Below are 323 nucleotides of genomic sequence, written 5' to 3'. Positions count from 1 at the left end.
AGATTAGTATATAATAATAAAACGGTAAATTCAGCAAGAGGATGTAACAGTTGTAAATATATATGCACTAACACTAGAGCACTCAGATACATATATATATATAGCAAATATTATTAGAAATGATTATAGAGATTGACCCCAATCAACAAAGAAACATCAGACTTAATGTGTACTACAGAACAAATTGACCCAACAAATATTTACAAATCATTTCATCCAATGGCTGAAGAATATACATTCTTCTCAATGCATGAATTATTCTCAAGGACAGACCATATGTTAGGTAAAAAATAAGTTTTAAAACAGTCAAAGAAATAAAATAA

This window comes from Mandrillus leucophaeus, unplaced genomic scaffold (assembly GCF_000951045.1).
Source record: "Mandrillus leucophaeus isolate KB7577 unplaced genomic scaffold, Mleu.le_1.0 Scaffold814, whole genome shotgun sequence".
Classification (NCBI taxonomy): Eukaryota; Metazoa; Chordata; class Mammalia; order Primates; family Cercopithecidae; genus Mandrillus; species Mandrillus leucophaeus.
Note: the sequence above shows the minus strand (reverse complement) of the source record.